Source organism: Armigeres subalbatus, chromosome 2 (assembly GCF_024139115.2).
Source record: "Armigeres subalbatus isolate Guangzhou_Male chromosome 2, GZ_Asu_2, whole genome shotgun sequence".
NCBI lineage: Eukaryota > Metazoa > Arthropoda > Insecta > Diptera > Culicidae > Armigeres > Armigeres subalbatus.
This window is the reverse complement of record NC_085140.1, coordinates 292448566-292472219: the sequence shown is the minus strand read 5'-3', so window position 1 is coordinate 292472219 and position 23654 is coordinate 292448566. Positions and strand designations below refer to the sequence as shown.

The window sequence follows — 23654 nt, the reverse complement described above, 5'->3', positions numbered from 1 at the left end:
CGAGTTGGAAATTGAACGAAAAAAAATGAAACGAAAAATATTTATTTACATTCTGATACGTTCTATCTTTTTCTTCCCGTTGGGACTCGATGATCTTTTTGTTATTTGTTATTAAAATCTGGTCTTGAACTTGTGCTTGGACGGATGGATTTAGTTTTAGTTGGTCGCCGTGCCATCTGATCCATCTCCAAACTGAGTGATCTATTGCTGGGAAGGGTTAATCAACATAAGGATTCTATTCGCTTCAACGATTCTATCTGCTTCCATGTCAATGGCGAGGGAAATGTTCAAAAAAAAGTGCAATTCGTGTACGATTTATTCACTATTGAATATAATGAACCACACTACACTTTTCAAATAAAGCCTATTTGAAAGTTCCCTTCAGCGAGCCTTTCAGGTGGCGATTAATGTAAGCTAAATTCTCTTATTCGGCTTGTATATCTACAGAGCTAATTAGCTTTACATCTAAGCGTTATTTAACGATATACGGCTTCTTCTGCTGCTTGAGGGTTATACTGCCAATAAGCATTTGAAAAACATATATAGAGCTTATAGGCACTGAAAAGCTGTTATATGGTATGAATACGGCTTATTAAAGTGCTTAACGGTTTCCTTTTTGCCTTTCTCGTACAACTAAGTTGTACCGAAAGGCTATCATTTCACTCCAAATTCGAACTTTTGATAGAAGTCCCGGAGACCCATAGTGTTATATACCATTCGACTCAGCTCGATGAGCTGAACAAATGTCTGTATGTCCGTGTGTGCGTGTGTGTGTGTGTGTATGTGTGTGCGTGTGTGTGTGCACAAAATGCCATAAAAAACATTAGCCAAATTTTCACATAGAAACTCTTAACCGATTTTCTTGCAACAAGTTGCATCCGACAGAGACTAAAACGCTGTTGATCACTATTGAATTTCATAATAATTGCAAATTGCAAAAAATAGATAATATTAAAATAGTGATGAGATATAGTGACATAGAACAATATTGTGTTATGAAAAATGCCTTGCATCTATGAATATTATTAAAGTTTATCCGCGGCTTGCTCCCATTAAGAGTTTCATCGTACTATAAAGATGCTCGTGTTGCACGCATTTAGGCGTAAGTATGCTCTTCGTTCAGTTTCATAGTACTATGAAATTGTCCGAAAGTCAAAATTCGAACATAGGAAATTCGAGAAACTTTTGGCAGCGCCATCTGTCGTCTACTAGTGTAAATTTTCTATCATAACATTAGACGGTGTAACTGTTTTGCCTTTCTTGTACATCATCGAGGTGTAAGCGTAAAGGCTACATTTATTACCTTTTTGCGCGAGAAAGGCGCCATCACCGCTAGGTGGATTAATCTGGGTTTTTTTTCGTTCAATTTCCAACTCGTCTAAATATTTTGACACTTACGCATAGGCATGGAAAATAGTAGGGGCAAGCACTATATTGGCCAAATAATTCGCCAAAAGCGGCTTTTGAGCAGCACTCAAGCTCAATTTAGATCTTATTAGCACTGTTGCCATATCTTTAAGGTGACTATAGAACTGAATTAAAGTCATTTTTAACGGCTTAGTGGTTACTTGGGTAGTATCAAAAAATTCTCGCCGAGGGCGTCGCTGGATCTAAAATTGTACGACCATAGTTGTTGGTCTCCAACGAGTTCCGCAGCTATTGCAGATAGTTCTTTCAGTTTGCATCATCATGTGCCACCTTGGACGCTTGGCTGAAGTGGGGACACACATCTCCTTTCTTCATATGATTCGCTGTCATTACATGATCCGCTGCCAAATACCGTGAGTGTTTGTGCAGGTCTGAAAATATAAAATTTCTGTCAGCGGTGGTAGCGTGAATCGGCGACGATTTTTTTCATTACGTTGGTTTGACAAAGATTTTTTGTAGATTTTTTCGGGATATTTTCAAGACAAATAATTCGGAATTTCCGCAGAAAATTCTCCAGAGTATCCGCGGTTGAGGTTTTCCACGGGAAACTCGCTGAAATTTTCATTGGGAATTCTTCGGAATTCCGACGGGATTTTTTTTAAATTTACTAGATTGATGTTATTTGCTGAATGGCCAAAATTGTCGACCCGTTCGGCCAAGTAACCCTTTCTGCAAAACTACCAATTCGGCAAAACGACACTTTCGGCCGTAGGTTCATTTTGACCAATTGACATTTTAGGCCAAATGGGCAAATGGAATGTCTTATTCAGCCCAGGCGTCTTTTTCGGCCGAACGTCATTTTCCGGGGTCGTTCGTTTGTGAATTAGTCTTAAGGTGTGCATTCGTTCTGAGGGTTCTGTGATTTTTTTTCATCTGGGATGCTCTGCATTGTTTGCAATGTAAGCATTTACTTTATGAGTAGCGTATTTGACCACCCTGACCACAGTATGTATACTCGTCGTCAATAGTAAAAACCGCTGAGAGTGCACAATTTTTCAGAACGGATCTGCTCCCACACCAAGAGCCATATAAAACGGCAACCAGAACGAGAGCAAACGCAAAAATCAGCTAATATTCTATCCGATCGGCAGCTGAGATTTCAAAAAGAAGTCTCACAAGAGTGTAGCAAGTAGGTAGCTAAGCTTCGAGCAGCTAATCGCAAAAGAAGGAAGGAAGGAATTGGAATGCGCGATCTTTTCCTTTTTCCTACCCTCGATCGCGCGCTCGAACCACGATCGCGAGGAGTAGTGCGGTGTCATCGTGGTGACCTGCGAAGAGGCGTGTTTGGGTGGTGTTCCATGCAAATCGACGGTGCTCTGCTGAATGAAGTGGATGGATACTCTACGAGCCAAACACTACCACTTGATCGCTTGAGTGTCATTCAAGAGTAGCGGTGCGCTGGTGGGTGATCGAATGGGTGTTTTGGAAGAGTGAGATGTTCACAGGTGCTTGGCTTGCAGCATTCTTTGATTTTTGGATCATTTGGGCGTAGAAGTGGTGTGCACTATTTTGAGAAGTCTGTGCTTTTTTCGGAAATAAAATTCTTTTCTAAAAGCAAAATCATTGAAACTGAACCAGAAAAAAATCCATGTCAATACCCACACGTATACAATTTGGGGACTAATGAGGTCTGCCCTTTTGATCTCTGCTTTGACTTAGAAGTTGGAGATTCTGAGAGCATCTTCTACGTCTCTGTTTTAAATTGAGACGCTCAAAGTAGAACACACAGGTGTAGAGTAGCACACACAGCTCGAGGAAACCTTTGCGATTTATTGCATTTATAATTGATGTCCAATAAAGCTTACAAGTGTATTTTTTTCATAAAAAGATATTTCAAATGCAACAATGTGATAAATAGTCCAAAATTGGCAAAATGCTACTCTTTTGCATAAAATATAAACGACCAGTGTTGGAAATATCTTATCTTTTGAGTATTTTTCCAAATTATAATCGCATTCTTTGTAACTGCAATAATTTCTATTCGAATGGTGATAAACCATATAATAAACGTCATCAATCTGAATGGATGATTTTTTCATGAAACTTTGTGGAAAACGTCTAACTTAATTAAGTCACAGTTTTTGATTGAATAACGTTTGGTACGTTTACTTATCACTCGATGTTTAGCTTACTTTCAGCGTGCGAGCATTTTGTTCTTCCAATCGTCCTCTCTTTTGCTCCCCACTTCGGAGAGAACGATCGAACTCTCGCACTCTCCCGTTACTCGCACCGCGACGCGGAAAGCGAGCTAATGAGGGGGATCACTTGAACGATCACCGATTGACGGTCGGCTTGCGGTTTCCGATATAACTATCTACCTTCCTGTTGCCATCGCCGTCGTCTTTGACGCTTCTGCTTCAATGAGTTCACCGGTTGTTGGCTTCGACCCCGTAGAGGGCAATCGGATCGGTGTGCACTCTTTCGATGTTGGTGTTATGAGGCGCACACATTCGAGAACTAGAACATGCTTTTCAATTCTGCGGGCTTTCGTAGAAGGGACGAGTGAGAAAGAACACTCGGGAATCAATGGTATGTATCTTCAATGTGTTGGGTGCTGTGTTGGTTGTGACCTGTGGCTTGATTCTTGATTGAGCTGGGGCAACGTTACGGTTTGATGAGATTGAGAGCAACGAAATCATTTCGAAATTGAATAATCATCGTAAAATTGAACATTGCAAAATAAGAACGCCTTCTATGTTTCACGCTATGACAAGGTTTTCAAAGGGCCAGGTTCAAAGCTCTATTTGGATGAAACGAGAAAAAAAAAATACTTCGGTAAATCAAACTTGCTTCCATGATTATTTCCCTTCAATTTCTACTACAACTAATAATATTTATTCAAACTTACATTAACTTCAATACCTAATAAGCAATTTTGAAATAACAAGCCTCCCTTTTAGGCCCACTTTTTCCATTTCATATATTGCGTTTGTTTTCGTATATAATAATGGGGAAAGGACACAACAAGAATAAGAATATTTTTTGGGATGTGCAAGAAAATAAAAAATAGCTTTACCAACTACAACACTATCTATTTTGTCGCTCAAGGTTTGAATATATGTAGGTATTTTATTTTTCCTGTTCGGGTGTGCCACTGCGACCTGTTATTAGATCTATTGTAGCGTATATATGTACTGCCGTAATCTGAAAAAGTGACGTATACGCCATTTTCTAAAAATGGTGTTAACGAGTACTTCTCATCAAGCTCTTTAACAGAAAAATGGAAAATATGCATGTTGTAAAATGGCTGTTACGTCACATTTCCAGCCCAGACAACCACACATCGCATAAGAATGCACGATCAAAATCGTTTACCGATCCAAGTTTCATCAGATTCGCATTGTTGTGCAAAGCTCATCAGTTTATTTATAAATTTTCCCGCACAGTAGGCTATTTTACGAGTTTATTCCAGCTTCATTTGTTGACATCGCATATTCCTGCAATCAAACTCACATGAAATCGGATTATCTGTCAAACAGAGTTTGTTATCACAAACTACATCGCAATGCATAACAAACAAACTCGCATAAAAATCGTGCACATCGCATACACTTCCGTGCAACGTCGGATAAGAAATACACTTATATCGCCTCCACTTTTGTACGTAAAAAGTGTTTTCGCGACTGGTAAGCGATGAAATTTGTGCGCATAGGCATCGCATAACAGAAAAACAATTCTATTATGCATGCATTCTGGTTGTCTGGGAGATTACGGCAGTGTAGGTAAGGTAGTCTAACGATATTCTGAGTTATCCAAACTGTCTTTGAGTTCAGAACTTGGGATCTACCGCCACGACACACAGTGCTTCGATCGTATGGAGCTACGGGACAAAAATCATAACTTACATTCTACACGGGAAAATGGTTGTAAACTAGTTTTTCTACTAGGTACATTACTGACCTATGTTAAATTGATAATTGCATAAGTGGCGTAAACGCCAAATTTCATAACAAATAATATGCTTCGTATAATCGAGATCCATTTGGGAAAATTGTCACTTATAATAAAAACTAATATTTGCGTAATTGACCTATGTTGAATAGATAATTGCATAAATGCCGTAAACGCCAGATTTTACAGTATAAACTTTACGGAGCCATGATTATAGATACGTACAATCAATATCATCTTATAAAGTTACAGAGGGGTAGAAGCCAGCGTATTCGTGGTGACTCGGGGTTAAGTTTAAAATGTTTAAAGATGGGCGGGGATCAGGATTCGGGAATCATGGAATCATCATAATCAAAGAATTTCAACTGCTCATCCGGTCATTTGGCATCAGGGACGATGTGGCGTGTCGTCGTGCTCGAGGAATGGTTCGACTGGGAGCATCTTCCGAATGGCCAGAAAATAAAGGATGTCGGACATGACGGATTTGACCATAGGATAGTGTTGTTTTTAATGTCGATAATTTTTGATGGAACTAGAGTCACGACAAGCAGGCTCTCATTTGAGCTCTCAGCTTTTGACATTTTTTGTGTGTAGGTGCTATGTCCTGAGCTTCCATCAAAAGCCCATTTGCATACAAGTTTTACCGTCCTTAAGCTTTCTACCGAAAGTTGCTGCATAATGCTTTGCGAGGTACAAGCAGTGATGGGAAATGTCAAAAAAATGTCATGGAATTGCTATTACTAATTTTTTAATAACTTTTTCCAAAAGTCATTTACAGTTCGGATTTTTTGATTAACATGTAGTACTTAAAGGGTCCTAGAACTTTGTCGAACAGATCATTGTTCTAAATACAAAGTGTGAGCCATGAGAGCGAGATTAAAAAAATGTCACGGAATGTCATGACATTAATGTCATCTGACACTAATCCGGCTCTCACGCCGCCAATATCATATTTAGAGAAATCACCTATTAGAAAAAGTTTTCGAGTCATTTGAGGGCTACATGTTTATATGGAAAACATAATTGTAAATGACTTGTGAGAAAAGTTATTAGCAAATTAGTCCCATGACATCGATATGACATTTCCCGTCACTGGGTACAAGACATTAGGTTTTCCAAATCAACCTTAGCGGACGTTTCAACGCGTAAAGACTAGGAAGCAGATTTGCATGTACCTCGTTTAAAGTACTTCTAAGCAGATTGTCCTTTCTCTCGGATAAATCCAAGTCTTTGTACAACGCCAGTGTTTGTGCCGCTGTCATAACCTTATCCTGATTTGCGCTTGAGCTACTTGATATATTGGCCGCAAATGCTAGCTCCTCAGGTTCATTATTATTGATAAGATCTTCAACACGTTGTTTCTTTGTTTTGATTTGAACATTCCTGAAACGGTTTTTGAGGTCTTCCTTCGCGATGTTGAATGAAGACTCAGCAATTCCTTCAATAATTGTATTCGGATAGCGAGGAAGATTTACCAATGAAGACAACCAACGAGAGTTTTGCTTCTCGAATTTCTCGGATGATCGAAAGCTCTGTGACCATTTTTGATCAATTCTCAATCAAAAGAATTTGCAAAACAGCTTTAGTTCTTTTTCAAGGTCCTCGGAGAAATTATCTGGGTTATATAAATCCGATAGAAACTTTAACACATGAGCTTTTCGTTGGGACGGATCATTCTATGTTATTGAGCGCAAGAGTATCACCTAGTAAATCGTTAACAGCTATTAATAGAGCAAATAAGAGCAGCTAGAATCACTTCCATTCTCTTAAGAATACTATAAGTGAGCTCTGATGCGATTTTCAGAGATGTGTTTTGATGTACTTTTTTTTTAAAAGCTGTTTGAAGTTGTAGATTATTTCTTCCTATATAACTTCATGCTCATGACTTGGAAGCTTTATTTATCACAATGATCGAAATATGTCCAACTGCAACACATTAAATTGGATCTTACTTACTTGATAATACGCTTTCCATATAGATTTTCACAGTGAAAGGCACCGTTCGAAAACTTAGGCAATGCAAAAGATGCTTTTCACTAGCAGGCGATAAAGCATCCACTTTCAGCGATGGAAATGTTTACAAACACGAATTGTTTTGATTGCATACAACATAATTGAAACATATGTTAATATCATGGTGTACTTGATTCAACTAAATACGATAGTCGATTTTTCCATTTTTGTCCAAGGGACAAAGCACTGTGCGACACCAGCTTTTTTTAGTCACTATAGTTTTGAGTATGTTTTCAACCATACCCACCACATCGCCTGGATCATCAACAGACATCTTGGAATATTCTGGGTTATCTGAATTATCTTTGAGCTTAGATTTTGCGAAATATAGCAAAAACACCGTCTTTTTTGTATACTCAAATTTCAGAAGTTCAATTATATTCGTAACATGTCCTGAAGGATCGACAGCCATCGTATGATAGTTTTGGCATATTTACAAGAGGTCCTTCGTAGCTTAGTTGGTCGAAAACAATAGTCTAGCGTAACAAGGGTCATATGTTCGAGTCCCATCGAAGGAAAGTGGTTACCTCCAATTCTTCCACTGTTCCACATAATGTATATATTCGTAAACAGTGTTGTGAGATACTCCTTAACATCCGAACTGCCCTTGGGCCGAAAACTTGTGATGAACTGCGACGGCAGTAGCTTTGTTCGTTATTCAGAGCTCTGATATGTGTGCAATCATAATTACATAAATATTAATGTGCTGAAACACAAAAAAAAAACCTTTTAGGGCAGCTGAATTAGTCAAGTCCTGAGCTGAAGGACAATTTGAATGACTCCAAATATCTTAAAATACGATATCCATTGACTCCAGGAGATCTAAAGCATATGGTTGAATGCATATTGATTATTGAAGGTTTGGATAAAGGAAAAAACTACTGTCTCAACTGTTGATCGCAATTGATTTTGAACTCACGAACAGTTTGAATGAACCCAGAATATATCAAAACCTGGGAGGAAGCTCTCAATACTTCAGTCAAACCTCCATGAGTCGATGTTCTATGACTTGATATCGATTCATGGAAGCAAATTATGCCACATTGAAAAATATTTTTTGGGTTACTGTGATTTCCAAAGATTTCCTATTCCACATCTCGATATTCCCATGAGTCGATGGTCCCTTCAATATCGACTAACGGAGGTTTGACTGTTCACATCAAATTAAATATATCCAGTTTTCCGCGAGCGGTAATGGCCGCCAGCTTGCTTGCGGTTCAGTCTCTGATTTGACGTGTCTGGAGGTCAACTGCACCCACCGCTCCGAGCATTCTGACCAATGTTGCATATAAGAAGGTGCTGATTCAGTGAATTCGAGCCTTCTTATATACCACATTGATTAAAATGCTCGGATGGTGGGTGCAGTTTACCTCCAGAATCGTCAAATCAGAGACTAACCCGCAGGCAAGCTGGCGGCCATTACCGCTCGCGGAAAACTGGATACTGTCGGTCATGCAAAAAGAAAATTTTCGAAAAGGAAAAACAATCAACGTAGACACCACCTGAAAGGACTAATTTTGTTCTGCGTTTTATTGTTGATATATTGTCTTCAAAAATTAGCTTGTTTTCGGCTTGCGCTGTCAGCTAGATTTAGGCTCGGCTTGACTTACATATTTTTCGAATCTGTTTCTCGCTCAGATTCAGATAATCAGAAGTTTGACAAAACCAATTAAACTTATTAAACCAAAATTTCGGGGTACAGTGGTATCGTACTACAGATGCCAGGTTGTTCTCGGGTTGGTACCCCTATAAATGCTTGTTTCGAATAATCCAGCAACAAACCACGTTGTAGTTTTATCTATATTTAAAGCACCCAGCCCCGTAATGCTTGAATATATACGAGTCTATACCAAAATAACTAATGAGTAATACAATTGTGTTATAATAAATAATAAAAACAAAATTAGGTTTTTCTTTAACCTTTTACGCCATAATCGAGAAATGCTCGCGATATAAGTAAGTTTGACAGAACCACCTGAACCAATTTTTCGGGATAGGGGAAGAGGCCCCAAAACGCCCCTCCCCGAGGCAAAACGCATTTTGTGGTTTCCCTCATATTTACTGTGGGGGCAGCAGGGACTTTGTCCAAGGGCTTGACGACCCCTCCCCATGGCCACTGCGAGTTAGACCGGGACCATCTTCCCTAACCCCTAATCTCAAGGCGTCAAGCGACCCGTGCCGAGGGGATGCATGGCCAGGGGGGTGAAATAATGAGCTAGGCCTTTAACGGAGCCTGTGGGGTACCTGGGCACCCTCCACAGTAATTGTCCCTTACCGCGTCATGCTGGGCTCTGGCGTGGTGGACCTCTTTTCCCGAGCAACTCGTGGGACCAAAATGGAGAACCAAGTCAATTCTTCAATTAGTGGTAGTAGTGTAGGCGACAACCCCTAAGCAAGAGGTGGGTTGTTTAGGTCTCCGCCTAGGAGGCCAGAGGCAATAGTCGGCAGCTCAATGCGCAGCGCCAGCGTGGGTCACTCAACCTTCCTCTCGGCTAGAAAAACGCCGGTAGGGGTTATTGACGGCCCATGGCTTGTGGAGGGATGAACTGCAAACGCGATGGGCTTTCGGCCTTCGAGGTGGCGACGGAACAGCTGGACGCCATCATCGACTTTGCGTCATCGAAGCATAATATCAGCAAGGACCTCAAGAGGAGCTTGCAGAAACTTCGAAAGTCGATGCTGGACGCCAAGCTGGAGAGGGCGGTCGGGACGGCCAAGTGTAAACCCGTGCAATCGGTGGAGTCGAGGTCTACCCAGACTGAGGCCCAAGGATTCGCGGACTCGGGCAAGGTCGAATCGACCGAAGGCGTGCCAGCGAAGACGGTGGTGCCAAAGTCTACCCAGACTGAGGCTCAAGTATTTGCGGGTACGTCGGGGGTGACTGCTCCAACGGAACAGACACAAAAACGGGGGAGACAGTCTCCAGGGGATGAGCTCCCTGGGGGCCGCTCCAAAACGCGGAGGGTTACTACCCCGAACAAGGGTAGTGGGGCTGGGAAGCTGAACCCCGGTCAGGTACCTTCAAAACCGGGGGAGGAAGGACCTGGAAAGGTCCGTCCACTCAGGAAAGACGGTGGTAAGGGGTTACGGCAGGCTGAAAGTTCTCAGCCGCACCAGACCAGGGAAATAGAGGGGGATGACGCCTCCTGGACCGTGGTCAAGAACAAGAGGAAACCGAAGACGTCAAGGGCCGAAAAGAAGGCCCAGACGAATGAGGGTAGCAAGAAGTCTAGGGTAGGCGCCAATCGCTCCAGAGGCGATGCCCTAGTCATCACGGCGGACGAGACTAAGTACTCGGATGTTTTGAAGGCGATGAGGAATGACGTCAAGCTCGGTGAACTCGGCGCCGACGTACGTCGAATAAGACGTACCCGAATGGGCGAGATGATACTCGAGCTGAAGCGGGGCGTCTCGCAAAAGGGCGCCGCCTACAAGAAGTTGGCGGAGGAGGTCCTAGGCGAGACGGTCAAGGTGAGGGCACTCACGACGGAGGTGAATCTAAGGGTTAAAGACCTGGACGAGATCACCGAAGTCGAAGAGCTCGTCACGGCACTGCGGCGACAGTGTGAAGTGGAGACGCCCACCGCAGCCGTTCGGCTACGGAAAGGTCCGGCAGGGACGCAGGTAGCATTGGTTCGGCTATCTGCAGCGGACGCCTCCAAGGTAGTCAAGTTAGGGAGCGTCAAGGTGGGATGGTCGGTATGCGCATATACGAGCAACCCGAAGTTTGCTTTAAGTGCCTGGAACCGGGGCACAAGCAATGAGACTGCAAAGGCCCTGACAGAAGCAATCTCTGCCGACGCTGCGAATTGGAGGGACTTAAGGCACAATGCTGCACGAACCCTCCCAATTGTTTGATTTGTTCCAGCAAAGCTGTGAACAGCAAGCACCCCATGGGGGGTTCGATGTGCCCGTCATTCTTGATACCAGTCGTGCAGAGGGAAGCAGGCGCGAAGTTGACCCTTCCCACCTTCCGAGGACATAGGGCGTGGTAAGGCAACCTGGAAAGCCAGCAACGCGCTGGCACGATACCACGGTGTTCTTCTAAAAAAGCGAGTTACGATGTTCGGTGCTGCAAGGACACGCAGCTAACCTCGAGGGTGCGTTGTACACTGGCCCCCCTTTGAAGCATTACTTTCTGGTTGTACCGAAGGGACTATGGGCTTGGCGGCAATGGAAACGGTTTAGCGGGTCGGGGATATAGTCCTGCCTCCCTCGGTGATCCCTAACCCCGCACTTCCTGGTCAACCCAGGATGTCTGTTGAGCAGATTCCCCCTCCATTGTTTAGGAAGAAAAAAAATATATTTACTGTCATTAGGATGTCCGTAACAAAACTAGATCTAAAATTATGTAGGTTTGGCGAAAAAAGTTTCAAAATAGTATATGGGAAGGTCGGAAAAACCGAAAATTTCAACATTTTGAAGAAACATCTAACATTTTGGCGAGGCAAAACGCCTTAGTGGCACTAACCTACAATGTACTTGCGTCGCCATGCACTATCCATACCAGAATGCTGATTCGCCGACGCGTGGTGCTTTCCCAGACAACCAGAATGCATGCATAATAGAATTGTTTTTCTGTTATGCGATGCCTATGCGCACAAATTTCATCGCTTACCAGTCGCGAAAACACTTTTTACGTACAAAAGTGGAAGCGATATAAGTGTATTTCTTATCCGACGTTGCACGGAAGTGTATGCGATGTGCACGATTTTTATGCGAGTTTGTTCGTTATGCATTGCGATGTAGTTTGTGATAGCAAACTCTGTTTGACAGATAATCCGATTTCATGTGAGTTTGATTGCAGGAATATGCGATGTCAACAAATGAAGCTGGAATAAACTCGTAAAATAGCCTACTGTGCGGGAAAATTTATAAATAAACTGATGAGCTTTGCACAACAATGCGAATCTGATGAAACTTGGATCGGTAAACGATTTTAATCGTGCATTCTTATGCGATGTGTGGTTGTCTGGGTTGTTCCCTAGAAGCTGCCAGCTAAAAGGCGTTTTGCCTCACTAGTTTTCCGGCAACAGAATATCACCACTTTTTTGAAATGTGAATATTATCAATAAGATTGAGATTTTTGATAATTTTTGAATGGCATCATCTAGCTATCTTGTTTAACTGTTGCATAATGTAAAAATACCCATGAATAGCGTTATAAGTAAGACAATAAAGCAGTGTTTGCTTAGCTAGGCCATATTGCCCCTCCCCCTTCCCCTACACTGACAATGTACTAGAGACGTCAAGTTGCTCACGGGTTGATTTCATATCAACTCAGTGAACCTACTGGGATATCATAATATGATATAACCATACACCATTCATAAGTTGGTTTATTGGATAGATCACATGCCCAAGTAACATTTCAAGATTTATCATGCTCTATAAGAGGTTTTCATGACCAGTTGCTAATAAAACTTATAACTCTACCAAAACCTCTTCATAACATCATTAAGAACCGTATTTAGAGTAGTAATAAAACTGCAATAAAACATTGTATTATATTTGTTGATACTCTATAAGAGGTTGTCGTGACCAACATAAGAGTAACAATAAAACTGTTTCAATTTTATATTAGGCCGTTACAAATATTTAATTGTCTTTTTGTCCTACTACACGTAAATAAATTTAATGTTGTTTATTATTAATATTTCTAATACTTTTTTGCCAAAGCAGGCGCTTAATGACATGTATAAGAAAAAACTTATACATCGCATTAGTCACATACATTCGGAAACTTATACTTTTCATTAATTTATGAATGCTATTAGCTTTTTGATACGGGCTCATTCACTAGGTGACATAATGAAGAGTATAAGTATTTTCGAATGGTTTTTTGCCATAACATATAGAGTAGAGTGGGGCAAGAGCGCGCGTGGGGTAAGAGTACGTTTTCGATTTTTTGAAGTAATAAAAAAAGATAAACTGGCAGCACTGCATCAGTTTGACAGGTATTCTGGCCAACTATTATCATGTGTAATTGTAAACGATTTGAATAAACAACAAGGGAGATATGGAGTTAGATAACTTTTTGGTCATTTTGCTAAAAATAATTGGATTTCCGCAACTAGTATTTCATTACCATATATACGTTCAATCAGGTGAACATTATACCATTTCGATAACCTATTGTATAGAGTACTTTATGGTACAGAACACCAATCCGGTTGGTTTTCCTAGAAGTCAAAACCATTACTTGAATAATTTTTGGGACTGTGGGGTAAAAGTACGCAGGAACCGGTGGGGCAAGAGTACGCATATGAATGTTCAAATTATGATGTCAAACCCGTATCTTCGGCCGAAACAAGACTTCTTCCAAAGCGCAAGATTCACAACTAAGAAAAAAGGGACAGAATTCGAAATTATCGCAAGTTTTTAGGATAAGTTGAAGTAATTCGGTGTTAGAAAGGACTTAGCGAACAAAGCACTGAAGCGAAATAATGAAATTGTATTAGGACTTGTTGTACACCTAAACATGGTACGAAAACACAACTTCATCTAAATGATAATTTCATTTAATCAAAAGAAACATTCATAAATTACGCAACGTTTAGCTGGGAGGGGTTGTGAGATGTGTTAGATGTGGGATCCATATATTTTTAGAGGATTCATACAAATAGTGTAGGATAGCGGGGGAGGGGTGATGAAATTGACAAATTTTACGTTACGTGATTGGTGGACTTTCTCTAAGGAAAATGCCTTTGTATACGCCACGCGAAACCCCATATATATATTTTTACCTCTGTAGTTTTTTGTATATATGAAAACCAATGTTTTTTCGTATGAAAGTGCACATTTTTAGGACCCCCTCCCCCTTTAAGAGTTACGTAATCTTTAAACATTCCCTAATATATGCTCATTAAACATCAATTAAATGTTATTAACTCTTATTTGTGTTAATATATACTTGAAGCACATGATTGGATAAATGCGTACTCTTACCCCACCCGATGCGCACTTTTACCCCACCGGTGGGGTAAGAGTGCGTTTTTCACTTGTCTTGCAATAAGGGTTCTACTAAAACGAATCTCAATAATTTCAATATTTTTTCCACTGGGTAACATAAAGGAAGAGTATATGAATCATCGACACTGATTTGATATGCAGAAGCTTGCTTCATAGAGGCCACATGATCGATTGAAAACTAAGTGCGTACTCTTGCCCCACTCTACTCTAAGGTTATTTTTTTACGTGTAGTCTCTGAAAGGTCAAGGGGGGGGGGATAATAAAAAATAAATATTAAAATGAAAAAAATCAAAAAACTCCTCGGATTTGTTAAAGAATGTTTTGAAAATCCTCAAAATTATCTGAATTTTATTTTGTTGCCCCCATCAATATATCATTTTATGGCAAAAAAATTCGAGGGGGGGGGGGGAGACAAAATGGATTTTAAATATTTGTATCGGCCTTATGGATTATATTTATTGTCATTCCATTGTCTTTGTTTTTATTTTCATTAGATAACAATGTAAAGCCCCTATGTAAAGCTGATGTGTGGAAAATAATGTTTCTGATTTGATGTTGAAAATGGAGTATTATTTAAGTAGTTCATACAACAGAATGACATGCGCAACCAAATTTATCGTGAATTTTGAGTTTGTAGAAGCTTAAAATCAAAGCGCCTCGAAATTATCAAATAATCACATGAAAACAGGAAATTAAATAATTTCCAAACTGCTCAAAATATTTCAATTTCAAATAGTTTGTGGTAAAGTAATCCTGCTTCTATAAAAAACTCAAAAATAATTGAATTCCACTATTGAATAGTTTATTTGATCGTAATTGATGTATTTTTTTCAATCACGGCTATGACGTTGATCATTATTTCAACGTGGCGACATTCCTTTTTATGAAAACAAAAATCTGGCGATAAATAGCTCAATGGCTTTTGTGATAACCTCAACAATTCTCCTTGGTTACTTCATGATCGTTTTAAACTTGCTATAAAACTTTGTCATGATTACACTTCCCTACAACAGATGGCCTTCGGTTCGATAACATGCAACCTAGTGGCTGAGGCGGGAAGCACTTTTTCATCCTATGGGCAACGATGCCAAATCTGTGGAAATAAAAGCTCTCGGCGGATTTGCGGATCTGTATAAGAAATCCACGAATGCCTGTAATTTCCTGAAATTTGTGAATCTACGAATATATGGAATATTACCCATTCGTATTTTTGGTGTAATTTGTAGGAATCAAATATGTGTATGTAACAATGGCAAATTCTTTAACCTGGAGGACATGTGCTTGAAGAAAAATGCAAAAATTATTTCCTCCTTCACTTTTTTAGAAACCGTAAACTCGAAATCATTGTGAATTAAAATGATTCTGCATCGCATCGGCTTTTCATGAAAATCCGCAATCCAATTAAGTGCATATATTTAACAGTATTTCATATTTATGTGTCTCATTTCTCAAATCAATATCAAAACATAAGGGTTACAGTTGAATAATTTTCAAATAACCCTGCTCATAGAACATAATTAATATTGACAGAAATCGATTTGTTTTTGACAAAACTTGATTGGTATTATTGGATAACACCGGAGATTCTTAAGACCAGGGGATTTTTTTCACCTGTCCCTTTTTAATTATTTTTTTTTTATTTGGGAAATGAAAAGCATCTTAAGTTTATCAGAAACACATGTCAATCACACTATGTCGGTAAAGATATGCTAACCTCATTATGTGTCTTATTGCATGATTCACGTATAAGTTATACAGCAACACTGCTTTCCAAATTCAACATGGCGGATAGATCGAGTTACGTTGAGTTGTTTTAAAGCAGTGATTCAAACTGGTTTTATGACGCATTTGAAAGCAATAATAAAACTATTATTAAAACTTCAAAGCTAGCAAAAAAGTTTAGTTTTAAAACATGGTTTGTAAGAGTTTTATGGATATCTCAAGAGTGATATAAAATCTTTGTTCGTTAGCATTGTTTATGACCACCATAAAACAATAGGCTTCAATTATTCCCACAATAAAACCTTTTTAAAATTCATATAAAACCCAACGGTCACAGAATTGTCACTTGGGATGGTCCGAACTCCAAAAAGGGTCTACAATACAGCAGATCTTCTATTAGTCCATTCAAGGACCATTGACTCAAGCATACATCGAGATGTGGAATAGAAGTTCATTGAACAATTGTTCGAAAGAACCATCAGAGTAACAGAGAAAATAATGTTGGTATGGCAGTTTTAGTTATCGATACTCGCAGAAAATCCAATCATGGAGAGCCTAGTGTAGCTTGTGAAAATAATGAATGAAATCGTAGCGGCTCAATGAACCTGCTGTGAAGTTTTGCGCTAAACGGATACATCGTTCAGGACTTGGTTGATCGGGTAGATCGCACGTTCTGTACTCCATGATGGTTTGAAGAACCATAATGGCCTGTAGTAGCTAGTGAAAGTGTTGAGTGAAATCCTATTGGTTCAATTGACCTGCTAGGTTGTTTAACGATTCGCTTATACATCTTTCTTGAGTTGGTTGATCAGGTAGATCGCATCTTTGGAACTCCCGGGAATTTTGGAGAAACTAAAAGATATGTAGTAGCTAGTAAACATAACGAGTAAAGCTCTTTCGGCTCAATGGACATTTTGTTTCTTGAGATATTTTCTGTTGCATTCGAGGATGTGTACTCCAAAACAGTTTGGACGGCCTAGGACATCCGAAAAAAATATTTCAACATATTTTCAGTTCTTTCTACACTGACAAAAATCCAATCATATTTCATTATGTGTGGCACACATACATTTTGACTATAGCATTTCTCACATAACGGCTAGATGTGAATTCGCATGGCATGTATGTGTAAACACACATAACCATTATTAACTAATAAACTTCACCTCAGAAACTAATTTTGTGTTGCTTTCTTTCGCTCTGTTGTGACGAAAAATACTCTCATGGACCTTTCACGTCAAACTTTCCACTTTTTTGAAGTTTTGAACAAAACCCGAAAAAATGCTGTTAGGCCTAAAATTTTAAACCAACAGATTGTTTGTGTTTGTTAGCCATTTTTAAAATAGTTAGAGGTTTCAAAATATATAATCCAATAAGTGGAATAACTGACCGAGACAATAAACGAGATGGATTTACGGGAAAGGTCCTAGTCATGGTGATAGTCATATAGCGACATTAACGTTATCTCGGTTTAAAGAAATTCGAGCTGTGGTTTATATCAACGTGAATTTTGACGGGTTTTGGCCGATTCTCGTGAACCTCCATGAGCTACAGTCAAAACATACTCCCTTAATGATGGGATTTTTTTTACGGAAGTTCCTCTATTACGTGTCTGTCTGTTCAAACAGAAAGATTTAATCCTTTCTATTAATGGATAACATTTATCGTAATGAAACCATTGTTTGTATAGCACCGTAATATTGTGTGGTATTTGTTTATAGTTTGTAGTTTATTGTTAAGTAAATTTGAAGTAATTTTCCTTATAAATAACATTAATTTAATTTGCTTTCAGATTACGGTACAACTATAATCATAGCGATGAAACAACGTGAACTTTATATTGAGACCTCTTCATTGGCCATACTTTGGGTGGATTGATCCTCGCACTCCAACACCACTACGTGGTTCGTTCTGTTCCATCTGTTGTTCTGGCAGAGGGCATCCAATGTGCGCGCTCCATTCTAGCGGGTTGGTTGAGCTGGCCTGCCGGTGAAACGCGTGAAGGGGGGCATGGTTGGCGACCTGAAGTCACCTCAAGACATACACCTTCCGCCCTTGTACTCCGCCTTTTTGATCAACGACCATCAGCGGCGGACCGAAATGACGAGAGCAAACCCCACATTCGCTCGCTCTGAGTCTGAGAGTGCCACCGCACCTCCGGAGAGCCAAGTCCATCAGAATGCGCGCCCCGAGACCGCCGCCGTCTCCGCGACTTGCGAGTATGCGGTACGCGGTGGAGCTGCCCGATTGACGACGAAGGAAGAAGCGAAAAATAAAGAGTAAAAAACATTGTTGTTTTAGCATTTCCACCGAATCAAGTGAATCAGTCAGCTTTCGTAGTTTGTGGTGTGCGGTGTGCGCTTGCTGCCTACAATCAGCACCTCTTCGGTTTCCGGGACCGGACGCATTGCATTGCTGGATCTAATAAACGCAGACGACCGAGTTGCGGCGTTGTTGCGCAAACAGCTGGGCAGACCGACAAAAGTCGCGCGACGGTTCGCGAGGCGATTAATCATTCTGAAGGGACAAAACACACACTCCGGTGCACCGATTTGGGGAAGGAAAAGGGCGCACCAGAAGTGGTCGGTGGGTGTGTGTGATTGCGCGTGTGGGTGGTCAGTCTGCCGTATTGCAGTTCAAGCAGTTTGAGACTCCCACGCGGTAGTGACAGTGTCGGGCAAGTGACAGCGGACGGCAGTGACTAAGTGAAGAGGTCACGCGGAATCGTGACAGAAGTGTAGCAAACCCCATCTTTTGTGACCTTTTCCTCGTTCCAAGTGTACACGTGTTGCGCGAGCGCTCGCCTACCTGAGATAACGACACGCGTGACTAAGTGATGCTGCAATGTGGAGTAATTTACGAGATGAAATATTTATAATGACAATTATAGCTGTCGCAGCGAATATGGATTAAGCTGTGTTCTTTGGAAGAGGTTGAGTTCAGAACAGTGTGTTGGAGTGCTTGTGTATTTGAAGAAGTGGATGAAGAAGAAAACAAATAGTGAACAACTGAGCGGGTTAGTAGTATACATACTAATGTATATGTTTGCGCCGGTGTCTATGCGCAATATTAGTCGTGAGTTGTGTCGTCGGTGCTGAGGGAGCACCGTGAGAGGCAGGGCAAAATCAACAACAACAGCCAGGCACTCTGTGACATTTTGACTTAAGTCACTCGAAATGTCAAACCATTTATAAGTTTAAATGTTACATCGCCTCTCTGGGGTTTTCGTCGAATGAGTCGAGCTCGGCGGCCTACTAACACTACCGATAACAAGACAACGACGACGTAGCGTGCGATACCCGGACGATACGGTTAGTGATGGCACTCGGCTAGTCACCGGCAGTTTGGTACTTTGAAAACGAGAACATCGCGGAGCGAAGTGTGGTGCGAACTTCTGCGGTTCGACCGACGGCAGCTGAAATTAATATCTCGCTGGAGATCCGTTTACGAATCGGAAAATAACAAACCCGCGCGTTCATGTGTGTGCCAGTGTGCATGTTTATGAGCTGCCTCTGAGCTGGTCGTCGCATCTGGTGACATATCCGGTGATGGACAGCGATCATAATAACAATACAATACCAATAAGTGCCCATTTATACGAATGCCGTTTAGTACCTGACTGGTAACGACCGCCGGCGATGACCGTTGGTGATTGGAAGCGAAAGAGTTGATTTTTTTTTTTATCAAATGCATGATCGTTGCGCACAGTGGTGCTCGTGATTGGAGGATTATTGGGATTTTAGTGACTTGAAAGCTTGCTGACAGATTCAGGAACGGTTTGCGAGTTTGATTGGAAAACGCATATGTTAAGAACTGTTTGGTAAGTATGCGCAGCAGATACATTTTTGTAATTTCGAGTTTAATTCACAAACCTGTTTGCACCTAAACACAAAAACACCTAAATCAATGTTTGAGGCCGTTACAAATATTTAAGGGGGGATTAAAATAAACAATAAAAAATATTGAAGAACTCCTCGGATTTGTTAATGAATGATTTGAACATCCTCAAATTTCTAAATACATTCAAATCAGACTTTTTTGTGAAAATCGTATTAATATATACGGAAATTTCAATGCTTTTTTGTGGAGAGATAATTTTAAATGCTAAAGTTTTTTTTAACTCATTCGCCGACAACTCAAAATGATACAATTGTGATAACACAATCTTCCTCACGTTTAGCCAAAAGGCAAACCACCACTACAAAAAAATACATTGCTATCACCATGGCTTCTGAATGCAATAACAGATTGTTATAAAATAATTTTAATGTCTAACTAAAGAGGATTCCTCTACGAATGGAATTTATTACACAGATTGGAGTGTATCTTTATGGAGAATGATTTATTTCGAAAAATCTGATAATCATTCGTTCCATTGGTGTCATAATATAGACTATCAACGAAATCAAAATTACATTTTAGGCAATTCCGGAACATAATACCTGGTATTACAGTTCGGGTTTGAGTGATAAAACGGCCTGCTTTTCTATGCATAAAAAATGAGTGCTTTGATATATTACTCAAATAAGTTGCATAGAATTCATTGTAACACTCATTTGGAAGAACAATCATGTGAAGTGATTCAGATTGGATCATTTTGGTCATAGTTTGCTCATTTTTTGTCATTGCCATCATTCGGAAAGTGTGTGACACTCGATGCAATAGATTTTTTTTCAGAACTCGAAGTGTGTATCCAACTCGTGCATCTTCTTACAACAGGGGGCCCTCCTTAGCCGCACGGCTACAAAGAAAGACCATGCTGAGGATGGCTGGGTTCGATTCACGGTGCCGGTCTAGGCAATCTTCGGATTGGAAATTGTCTCGACTTCCCTGGGCATAAGAGTATCATCGTGTTAGCATCATGATATACGAAATGGTAACTTGGCTTAGAAACCTCGCAGTTAATAACTGTGGAAGTGCTTAATGAACACTAAGCTGCGAGGCGGCTCTGTCCCAGTGTGGGGATTAATGCCAAAAAGAAGAAGAAGAATCTTCTTACAGCAAGTTGCACAAATTACTATTTTTACACTATTCCTAATTGGTTACTTCTTTACTGATATTGCTTCTCACAACTGCGACGTTGCGGGTTTGCAACTCAACATTCATCAAGCACTGTCAACATAAATAGCTGCAAGCAGTGACGAGAAATGTCATTTCTATGTCATGAGACTAATTTGTTAATAACTTTTTTCATAATTATGTTTTTATGTAAACATGTTGTCCAAAGTTGGCGGCGTGAAAGCCGAATTAGTATCAATGACATAAATGTTATGACAATCTGTGACAATTTTTAAATTTCGTTTTCATGCCTCGCACTTTGTATTTAGAACAATGATCTGTTTGAAGATGTTCTAGGATCCTTCAAGCAGTACATGGTAATCAAAAAATCCGAATTGTAAATAAATATTGAAAAAAGTTTTTAGCAAATTAGAAATGGCAATTTTATGAAATTTTTTGACATTTCCCATCACTGGCTGCAAGATTATTAAACCAATTTGCCTTTTATGCATTAGTTTATTATGTGAACAAGACTGTTAAGGTACACCGGGGCAAGTTGAAACGATTTTTTCAAAGTTGAAATTCGAAGTGCTGTAAAAAAATCACCCTTTGATATTTTTTCATTCCGTTTGCGCTGTTTGCTAGTTTAGGCCAAATATTATGCATAAAAAATAAGCAACCTTAACTTACCTTTTGTTATATATATTTGGTATATTTGAATTATTTTTTTTATATGCATTATATACAGACATAAGCTCATTTTGCCGTAATAATAACAAAATGTATGTACTCGGTGAGACTCAAGAAGCACAAGGTTGGAAAGGTGACTATAATACTGCCAGTATTCACATAAGAGTCCCATGTAAGTTTTTGACGATTTTGATTTTCTTTCAGAAATTAGCTTAAGATTGTCTCCTGTTTAAGAAAAACTGATAAAATAGTAGGCTTTGTTCTAGAAATTTGAAAACAAATCCCACTTTTGTTGTCTCATCTTGATATTTACTCGCATAAAAATCGCATTCCAGATTTTGATACTCTTTTACACAAAAAATAAACTTAAGTATGGTCCATTTAATTGTCCAAAGCAATATATACAAATAAAGAATATTATGTAAAATTTAAGGAAAGATAGCATTTTTTTTTAAATTGATTAGTTTTTTTTTTTTTTTTTTTTTTTTTTTTTTTGTATTTCTACATATAAAACAAGCTTCAGCGGGCTTGGTAGTCATATGGCTACTGCTTCTGCCTCATACGCAGGAGGTCGTGGGTTCAATCCCAGGTCCGTTCCATTCTCCTACTTTGTATCTTTCTCTTTATTTCTCATGTTCTAGCAATCGCTAGAACTGGAAATGGACTTCCATACCGTTTCCATTATTATTCCTATACCTTCAACTTGAGTATTCTATCAGTAATCTGATAGAATTGGAAATGAACTATAGAGCTCGTTTCCTACATCCAATTAGAAATTCCATCAGTTACCTTCTCCTATCTATCACATTGGCAGATCGTTAACCAAGACGGACCTCTGCCTCTCCAACCTAACCCAGAAATTCCAACAAATTCCGCATGAACTCGTGGCAAGTGCAGAGGTATATTCGGCCAGTACTTGTACATTGAAGATGTGTGCTAGTCCCAAGCAAACATCTGTTGGTTCCCTGTGCAAGAACAGCTGATCTGGTCATAATGGAGTAGCAACTACGAGCAGTCAATCAAGCTCAAGCTCAAGCTTTCTACATATAAAACAAGCTTGAAAAATTCAACGACAAATTACTCAAGGCGGAGAAAATGACATGGGACTCATATGCGAATAAGGGCAGTGTACAACAAAGTCACAAGAATTTTCAGAGACCAAATTCTGGAGAACGCACCTTGCTGAAAATTTATCAAATTGATTTCCTACTACTGGTGGCCACTCGGAGTACTATTCAGGATGATTCATTATTTGGTTCACTTGTATATTGTGCACTTGAATCATTCGGTTGTGGCTTCTTCATAAATGCACATTAATTAATCAGCCAGCAGATCTGTCATAAACTCTGCGATTGGAGAAATAGGCAGCTGGGAAAGCGAAAGGTGGAGTTAACGAAATGTTTACATACTCTATGTTTTATTTTTCTGATAGTCAGTGCCCAGTAGATTAAGAATCTCAAAATTGCATTTTAAACAGGACCCCTTCTCATTCTAGTGGAGATTGTAGGAGGGTTGCATTCATGACGAAAAGAGCGGAAATTTTTTACAGTTATTTCCAGAAGTTTGCATGTATTTATAAATTTATGTTTTCCGAATGTATGTATTTACGGACCTTCATCATGGTCCTTCATCTGGAAAAAAATATTACTTTTATTTGCGAGGGTGACGTTTTGAATCGTTGTTTCAACTTGCCCCGCACCACGCATTTCTATTTGCCCCGATGAGTTAAACATGCGGAGCAATATCAAACAACCAAGATACAAAAATTAAAACGGGTCTTTCATCGATTTTTCATATTCATTATGCTTATTCAACATTGAATGATTATCTACCGTGAAAATTTGATGAAAAAACTCTTCCAAACATCGTTTTGAGACCTGTTTCATTGGCACGTCAAATATTTGGTTTGGCTTTTGCAAATGGCGAAAAATAAACAATAG

General features: G+C 39.8%; 1 protein-coding gene across 1 annotated transcript in view; it reads left to right on the top strand.

The window, feature by feature from the left end:
* Window positions 1-17903: 17903 nt before the first annotated feature.
* LOC134212417 (myosin-G heavy chain) overlaps window positions 17904-23654 on the top strand; it is a 329579-nt gene continuing 323828 nt past the window's right edge. The window contains exon 1 of the mRNA XM_062690250.1: window positions 17904-19846. The gene's annotated coding sequence lies outside the window, so the exon portion shown is untranslated. The remainder of the gene's footprint in view (window positions 19847-23654) is intronic.